Genomic DNA, 8,274 nt, shown 5'->3' with positions numbered 1-8,274 from the left:
AAATATTCCTCGAAATCGTCATACTTAATGGCTGTGGAACATTCCGGGAACTGACACGTTCTGACTTCCCTTTGGGCCCATCCCCTGTCCCATCTGCCCCTCTGGGGCGTTACCGCCTCCACTCCATTCTCTGCCAGTCCCCGAAGGGATCCGTCCGCGACACAGGGCAGGTCACATACGTTTCCTGCTGCAGCCTCCCCACGGCTCCCCACGGCCCTGGTGGAACCCCAGCCTCTTCCACGTGTCTGACCACGGCCTTCCGGCTTCGCCACCTCCTCCTCTCCAGAGGCAGGCCCGCCCGTCCCACGAGCATCACGGGATCCGTCGGTCTCTGCGGATGAGAGGCGGTGTGGGGCAATGGTTAGCGCCAGGGCTGGAGCCGAGCTGCCTGGATTCAGATCTCAGCTGTTCTACTTGCGGAGTCTGACTTCACACAACTATGCCTTGGGGTGTGGGGGAACTCAGTGAGTTAACAAACACATATTTAGGATGCTCCTTGGAGCATCATAAGTGCTCAGTATGTCTGCAGGGTGTCACCATCTGAAACACGGCCGTCCATCAACGGCTGGGGTCCACGGGGCCGGCCACGAGGCCGGGCTGTCAAAGGCGGAGCAGCTTGTATGCTGGGGTAGTTGTTATTGGAGGCCTGGACTTCCACCCCGACCGCCCCGAGGCCGCCACAGTGCGAGGAGGCCTCAGGCGGGCACTCCGGCCGCCACTCCTCAACTTTGAGTCGTTCCGTTCCGGTGCCGGACCTGTGAGTAAATGAGACTTCGGACGATTCGCGCCCCCAGTTCTGAGCTGCTCCAGCTTCCGGTTTGCCAGCTGCGGCCCCAGACACCGAGGAGCAGAGACGAGCTGTCTCCGTCCTGCCCTGCCCAAGTCCCCGACCTATGGGGTCTGGGGACATAGTACAATGTGTTTTAAAGCTGAAACAATCTGCTGCACAGCAACAGATAGCCGATATGCCCGTGACGCCCTTCTTCTGATCCCTTTGTCAAACTCCTGCACCTGCTTCAAGGCCCTGGGAAAATGTCACCCCCTCCTCTGGGAAGCCCTCTCTGATTCCTCCCTGCCCTGGAAGCAGCTTGCGTGTGCCTCGAACGGCCCTTTCCTCGCTGTGTGGGTCTCTTTTCTTGTCCAGCTCTCCCCGTAGACCAGGCACCTGGCAGAGCAGGAACTTGGGTCCACCAGGGCCGCACAATGCGGTAGGTTGTGATTGCTGAATGAACGAAGGAATGAATGAAGCCCACGCCGTTTCTCCACAGGAGCTAGCCTGCATGACGGAACTCTCTGGAAGACAGCGGCATAGTTTCCGCATCGTGGGGCTAGGCGGGTATTGGCACAATCGTCCTCCCTTATCCGCGGGGGGCCCCGGCACGTTCCGAGAGCCCAGTGGAGCCCGAAACCGCGGGTAGTCCTGCCCGCTGTAGATACGATGCTTTTCCGATACATAAATGCCTGTGATCAGGTTTAATTCATAAATTAGGCACAGTAAGAGCTTAACGACGATACGTAATAATAAAACAGAACACTTATAACAACATGCCGAAATAGGACTCCTGTGAACGTGTCGTCTCTCGAAGTCTCTCGTGGTGCTGCACGCACCTCCTCGTGACGACGTGAGACGACGCTGCCCGGGACCAGGCGGAGCGAGGCGGACGGTGTAGGCGTGGCGACCTAATGTCAGGCTGCTCTCGACCTTCTGACAACGAGGGCAACCTGAACGCAAGCTCCGCAACACCACGGCGGTCGATCTGACGACCGACACGGCTGCCGAGGGGCTAACGGGCGGGTAGCGCGCGCAGGATGGGTGCACAGGACGAAGGGGTGATTCGCGGCCCGGACGGGACGGAGCAGGACGGTGTGAGACTTCGTCACACCACACGGAACTTCGCACGGTTTAAAACGTATCGGTGGTCTATTTCTGGAATTTTCCCTTTAATGTCTTCGGACGGTAGCTGACCACAGGTAACTGAATCCACAAAGAAGCGTGGACTACTATACAGTGAAAAAAAATCCCGTAAGATCACCTGGGAGCTTCACAAGTGCCCAGCCACAGGCCCCGTCCCACGTCAGCTGAGTCGCGCTGCACCCACGGGAGGCCCAGGTGTTGGTGCTTAGAACAGACTTGCCGGGTGACTCTGACGTGCGGCTGGGGCGGACGGCCACTGCGGAGAACCAGGCCACGCTGACGACGATGCCAGGTGATGCTCTTTGAGGACTTAACGATGTGCCAGGTGCTGCCCTGCGGCTCCTCATGAATTAACTCACCGAATCCACACCAGCACCCTGTGAGGAAAAACTGTAATTGCCCCCCACTTTTAATGCTTTAACCGACATACAATAAACTATGCCTTTAAAAATATATCATTCAATGTTTTGACTCTATGTGGATTTATACACACACGTGCATATATCGACACAAATCGAAACAATCGAGATAGTGATCCTATCCATTACCCCCCCAGTTTTCTCGTGTCCCCTGTAAGCCCTCCTGCCTGTCACTCCTTGGCTCCTCCTGTCCACGAGGCACCGCTGGTCTGGTTTCTGTCAATATAAACGACTTTGCATTTTCTAGAATAATATATAAACAAAATCATGCAGTGGGCCCTTTTTTCAGCCTCGTTTCGTCCTCTCGTAAGAACGTTGAGATCCCTCTCCCTCGCTGGGCACACCGACAGCCCAGTCCTTCTGATTTCTGAGGAGCAGCCTCTGCATAGAAGTATCGCATCGTCCCCGATTTTCAAAACGAGGAGACCGAGGTTCAGAAAAGTGAGGCGCCCAAGGTCACCTGGCTGGTAAGTGGTGAACTTCAACCCAGGCAGTTGCATCCAGGGCCAACTCGTCCACAGCTGTCACCTGTGCCGTCTCTCTGACCGGGCCCCGCTGCCCTGCCCTGTGGTAGGCAGAATAATGTCCCCTCGAGATGCCTTCGTCCAACGCCCAGGATCTGGGAAGATGGTTTGTGAGGTGGCCGGGGGGAATCAGGGTGCAGGAGGAAGAGAGGCTATTGGCTGACTTTAAGATACAGAGTTTTCCTTGCTCGCTATCTTGGTGGGTCCAATGTGATCGCAAGAGTCTTTTCGAGTAGAAGAGGAAAGCAGAGAGGGGTTGGGATCAGCTATTTGAAGATGCTGAGCTGCTGAACTTGAAGAGGGAGGAAGAAGCTATGAGCCCATAAATGTAGGTGCTGGAAGAGACAAGGAGACGGATTCTCCCTCAGAGCCTTCGGAAGGAACGTGGTCCTGTTGACACCTTGAGTTCACTCCAGGGAGACCCATTTCAGACTCCTGAATGCCAGGTCTGTCAGGCAATAAATTTGTGTTGGTTTAAGTCCCTCTTATTTCGTGGTAATTTGTTATAGCAGCCACAGGAAACTAATACAGTGCCCTCGATTAAACCCTTCTGGAAGTTATGCCTGAGCCTCGGGCTTTAGGGGATCTGGGGAGTCTGGGGAAGTCGGGGCAACCTATCACAGGGTGTGGAACCTGGGGCAGAATGTTTGCACCCCTAGACCCCGCCTGAAGCTCAGCCCCAGGCTCTGGCTGAAATATTTCTCAGGTCCCAGTGGGGCAGCTGGGAGGTAGGAGGTCATAGAGCTTTGGGCAAAACAAATCAGTCCTCGTGCTTTGCGGGTCTAGGGTGAAAGCAAGAGGCAGGCTCTCTCCACCACCTGAGCCAGAAAGATTCAGGCCCTAACTGCAGAGGATGCTGGGAGTGTGGGCGTGCTGGCCCAGGGCGGCCATGCAGCGTGTGCTCAGAAAGTGAAGCTCAAAGCCATTGGAGGAGGAGGAGCTCGTGGGAGCCGTGGGGGCTGACGGTAAGCGAGACCACGTTAGCGCCCCAGCAAGTGCAAAGTCCGGGTGGTGAGGAGGGAGGCCGGGGTCAGCATCGGGTCAGGAAGGAGCTGGAAGCTTCCCGCCCCCACATGCGGGCCCTCGGGCCACCTGGGCAGGAGAAGGGCCGATGGCGAGCTGTCCAGGTGGTCGGTGGTGCCCAGGTGCCCTTTCTGGCCCTGGAGATGAGGACGTCATTGAGGTAGGGTCTGAGGAGCCTGACCCCACAGTGCCGAGAGGGGCTGAGCGTGTGGAATCTCGGGGAGGGGACCCTCCCTGTAGGCTCCATCTGCAGGAGGCGGCCCCACCTACTATTGATGGCAGCCAGGCCGGCAGGGGACACCTGGGCAGCCGTCATTACTCCTGCCTGTTCCTTCTCTGCCCCTGCGTGGTAGGAGGCAGCCACATCTCCCACTGTTAGGGGCTGAATTGTGGCCCCCCAGATTTCAGAGGTAAAGTCCTAACCCCTGGTATGTCAGCATGCGACTGTATTGGAGATAGAGTCTTAAAGGCATAATTCAGGTAAAGTGAGGTCACCGGGGTGGACCGTGATCCGATATGGTGACCTGTTTGGGGTTTGCCTTCCCCGAGGTGCTCGTGGGGAGCAGGGCCTCCCCGGGCGGGCGCACCATCCCTGCTTCCGAGGGGCGAGGGGCTCCCCCGCGAGCCGGCTGACCTCCTCTTAAAACGATTCAGCGGCACTTGTGTGTGATTGGGGATGAGCCCAGGACCGAGGGCAGGGAGACCTGGCCTGTCCTCTGTCCCAGTTCAGTCCCTTGGACCTGCCCTGTGGGTGTCGGGACAGACCTCCGCCCCCTCCGTCGTCGGGGGCCCCATCTGTGCGATGAGTGAGGTCCGCGAGGGCAGCGAAGTGGTGGCTTGTGCCAGTCCCGAGGCCAGCATTCCACGCTGTCCCCTGCTCCAGGCGACTGTCGGTGGCTGCCTCGTGCGAAGGCACCCTACGTTGCCTGATTCTCCAGCGGTCGGAAACAAAGTCAGAAATCCAGAGTTTGCTGTGCAATGTCCTGATTTTTACCAGGTAGCAAAGAATTCAAATTTTTATAAAACACTGTGGGGGCCAAAGAAACATGCGGGTGAGCCCCGCGGGCCGGGCCCACGGACCCTTTGCCTGCGAGCTTCGGACTGGAGGATCTCGGACATTTAGTGCCGTGATTCTCATTTAGGCTCCATGAGAGCATCACCTTGGGGCTGAGACACAGCTGACCGCCCTACTGCTCCGGGGGATGCTGACCTAAGGCCTGGGGGTCGGGCCTCCTGGTGGGGCCTCCTGCCCTGGACCCGCTGGGTGACCTGAGTCGCTTGCATCACGCCCCTGAGCCTCGTCTTAGATATCTACCAATGCGGCCGTGGGCATTTTGGGGGAGGATTCACTTACGTAAAGAGCTTGGCACAGAGATGCTGTTCTGTGAGTTCAGTTGGAAGAGCGGTCGGTTGCTGCTTTTGACTGAGTAGCTTGAACCTGGCCTTAGAGAACAAGCCCGTTTGCTTTCAAGGCTAAGACGGTGGAAAGCTGCCCAGGGCGGAAGGCAGAGGGACCTGGGTCCCAGCTTTGCCTCTGGCCAGCTGTGCAGTTTGGGAAGAAGTTCCCTGAGCTCAGCATCCTGCACTTTCTTCAGCAGTGTATTGGCCAAGGCTCTCTATTCATTGTGAATGCCAAAAATGTACCCCAAACTCATTTGGGGTGGGGCATGGACTGACTCAGCTCAAAGCTGCCCGGGCATTCGGAGGGTTGACGTCACCCCAGGGCGTCCAGAGATCAGGCGTCACTGGCCCATTGGACTGATGAGAAAACCGAGGGTCAGGTCGTGGGACTCCCTCAGGGAGACACAGGCTTGGAGCTGGTTTTAGAACCGGGGACCCACGCTGACTTCCAAGATTAGGGTGGGAGGCGCCTGCGGGGTCCCGGCTGGCCCCGGAGCGGAGGGCCAGGTTCCGGTCAGGGTGCAGGGAGGGCCTCACAGTCTCTCCTTGCCCCAAACTCTAACCGGGCTGTTCTGGGCTCTTTTCAACTGAAGCTCGACTTTTTGACTTCTCTGTTCGTCTAAACTAAAGGGCCCAGGTTCCAGCTAAAAAGACTCAAACTGAAGGGAAAAAAAAAAAACAAAAAAAAGCACACGAGTCTGCAGGCCAGCGAGGACACAAGGGTCCTGGGTTTGCGAGCTCTGCGGCCGCAGCGAACCTGCCGCTCCTCCGCTCTCCCCTGGCCCAGGAGGCCAGCCAGGACCCCAAGGGCCTGTGGGTCACTGCCCATGGGTCGCCACACCCCTCTGCCCTGAGAGACAAGAACAGGTCTCTGGGCTCCAGGTTGGAACGACCCTGGACGGCTGTCCCCGCCCCTAGCTGGCCGGGCCGCACCCTGACCTTTCCCCGCCCTCCCACTGCGGCCCCCTCCTGGGCCCCGCCCCCTCCGCCGCCCCTGAACCCTCAGATCCCGCCCGGCCCCTGCCGCGCGGTCGTTTCACCCGCCCGGCCAGCTGCGCGGCCCCTCGGTGGGAGGCCTGGGCCTCGATCTCCGGCCTCCGCCCCGCCGCGACCTCTCCTCGCCCCCACCCCCCACCCCCCCCGGGCCCCTGGCCCCTCGCCCCGCTCTCCCAGCTGGAGGGCGCCCCCTCCTCTCCCCTCTCTCCGCCTCCTTCCCTTCCAGCCCCTGCTGCGGCGGCTTCCTCCTCCTCCCACCCCCCGCGGCGCTGGAATTCCTGGGGGCACCTGGGCCCCTCCGGCGGTGCGCGCGGCTGTGCACGCGCGCGGGCCGGGGCGCGGGCCGGGGCGCAGGGGCGCGCGGCGGCGTCTGGACGTATCTGGGGTGCTGTAACGTGCACACGTGTGTGTTTCTGCATCCAACTGTGTTTATACACCGGTGCATAATTTTTTGTGCACACACACTCAGCGACGCTTGGGGAAACTTTTCTGAAAATCCTGGGCTGGCAGTTTAAATATAAAAAGGCTTTGTTTAATGCCAGAGGCATTTCCCCCTCGCGCTGGGAGTCGCTGAGCGCTCACCTGCTTCCTTCTCCCCTTAAAGACCCCGAGGCGGAGGCCTTCTTTGGGGCTGGGGGCCTGGGGGTGGGGGGGAGATGAGCCGCGGTCACCTTGCTCTGAAGATGAGGTTCTTTTCAGGGTCCACCCCCTCCTCGCCCCCATCTGTACCCCTGTCCCCTAAAGCCTTCCCGGCGCCCCACCAGTGCCCCCGTCTGTCCCTCTCCCGGGGCTGTTAACTCTGAATCGACCCCCTCAGATATCTGGGAGTGTGAAATGATACTGAGGTCACTCTGGCTGTGGGTTCAGGTCGAAATGTGGGCAGCCCGCGGGGAAGGCCCAGGAGCAGCGTGGCTGCAGGCTGTTGGGGGTTGGGGGAAGGTGGGCAAAGTACAGAAAACGAGAGTAGGAGGGCCAGGCGGGGTCGCAGGGTGAGGACACCCCCTTCCCAGCAGGGCTCGGGAGCAGCGGTCTCCTGGGGTCGTGTGGAGTTTATGTCCTTTATTGTACATTTAATGGCCAGCCCCATCTGGCACGTAGTAGGTACTAAACAAAGACGCCTAATCATTAGTTCGTTGAGTTTTTGCAGGATGAGGTATAGAATAGTGGGGAAGAGCATCCGTTTGGGGTTCTGGATTCAAATCCTGACCCCGATTGTATAACTTGCCCTTCTGTGTCTCCTTCCTTCTCGGTAAAGTGGAGCCTCTAGGGGTGACTCACCTCCCAGCGTTATTGTGAGGATGAAACGAGTGAGTTAACGAAAGCACTGGAATGGTCCCAGCACATACATTCAACGCGTAAGGTCCAGTTTGTCATCTAGAGCAGGGCTTGGCACCACCTGTGTGTACGTGGCCCTTTCTCGAGCTGAGAATCGTTTACGCATTTTTAAATGGCTAGGGGCAGGGGGCACAAAAGACTAATATTTCAGGATGCATGAACATTCTACAGAATTCAAATTTTGGTCTATGGCCATGCCGCCCTGAACAAGCCCAATGCCGCCTGATCTTAGAAGCTAAGCAGGGTGGGGCCTGGTTGGTACTTGGATGGGAGACCACCTGGGAAGACCAGGTGCTGTAGGTGTTAAAAAAAAAAAAAAGAGATTGTAAGATGACGAGGTCCTTGCAATTTGTGAGGTCAACCAAGGGTTGCCTTGCCTAAAAAATAAAAAATTATAAAAATTCAAATTCAGTGTCTATAAATAAAGTTTTATTGGGAGACAGGCCCACCCATTCGTCTATCTATTGTCTCTGGGCGCTTTTACACAAAGGCAGGGTTAAGTAATTGGGACAGTGTCACTTGCACAAGTGCAGGGATTTTTGCTTGTCTGATCATTAGTGGATCCCCAACACCTGGAGGAGTGCCGGGAACAACCTATGTCTGACGAGTTGCATGAATGATTTTGGCCCCAGGCAGTGGTGGGGCTGAGTCCCCAGCGTCC

General features: G+C 57.8%; 1 pseudogene; it reads left to right on the top strand.

Moving 5' to 3' along the window:
• The first annotated feature begins 7,797 nt into the window (after positions 1 to 7,797).
• Positions 7,798 to 7,916, top strand: LOC118611713 (annotated as a pseudogene).
• The last annotated feature ends 358 nt before the right edge of the window (positions 7,917 to 8,274 follow it).

This window comes from Rousettus aegyptiacus, unplaced genomic scaffold (genome assembly GCF_014176215.1).
Source record: "Rousettus aegyptiacus isolate mRouAeg1 unplaced genomic scaffold, mRouAeg1.p scaffold_m13_p_14, whole genome shotgun sequence".
In the NCBI taxonomy this organism is placed as follows: domain Eukaryota; kingdom Metazoa; phylum Chordata; class Mammalia; order Chiroptera; family Pteropodidae; genus Rousettus; species Rousettus aegyptiacus.
This window is presented reverse-complemented; position numbering and strand designations above follow the sequence as displayed.